General features: G+C 62.0%; 1 protein-coding gene across 4 annotated transcripts in view; it reads right to left on the bottom strand.

Annotated features, from left to right (window-relative positions):
- Positions 1-597, bottom strand: part of HBP1 (HMG-box transcription factor 1) — a 35,320-nt gene that overhangs the window by 31,878 nt on the left and 2,845 nt on the right. The gene's annotated exons all lie outside the window — the stretch shown is intronic.

Below are 597 nucleotides of genomic sequence, written 5' to 3' on the forward strand. Positions count from 1 at the left end.
TTTTCCCCATGGCCCCCTCAGCTAAAAACTCTTGAGTACTGCCCAGCTGTCAGTGCTCCCTTTAAAAACGATTCTTCCTGAAAACTTCCTAAGAATGAACTCTTCATATTATGTAATGCACAGAAGCGAGTGAAATCCCCTAGACAGCGTGCGGCGTTCAAACAAGCTGCAAACAACCGGGCCCCCGCGGCCGACTTCGCCAGGATTCCTTTTCTGTTGTTTTAATCGGCCCGGGGCAGCGGCCTGGGTTGGAAGGCGGAGACTGGGATCGCCTGCCAAGTCCCGGTACTCGGTCGCGCAGAGGCAGCGCCCGCAGGTTCACGCCAAGTCCATCCCCCACCCGCTTTCGCCATTCATCGCGCTGCCCTCCCCTCCCCCATCATGTGACCGCAGCCAGGACGAGAGGCTTGTTTTTCCCCTGCGCTCAGCCCCACCGCGCACGCGCCGCGGAGCCCATTCATTCGAACTGCGTAACAATGAGCCCGGGGGCCCAGCGGCTCCGCGAGCTCCCCAGCTCGGATCGCGCCCCCTTCGTACCGGAAGGAGGCTGCGCCTCACTGGGGTCCCCTGTCCCCGGCCGGTCCCCACCACGGGCCA

This window comes from Myotis davidii, unplaced genomic scaffold (assembly GCF_000327345.1).
Source record: "Myotis davidii unplaced genomic scaffold, ASM32734v1 scaffold125, whole genome shotgun sequence".
NCBI lineage: Eukaryota > Metazoa > Chordata > Mammalia > Chiroptera > Vespertilionidae > Myotis > Myotis davidii.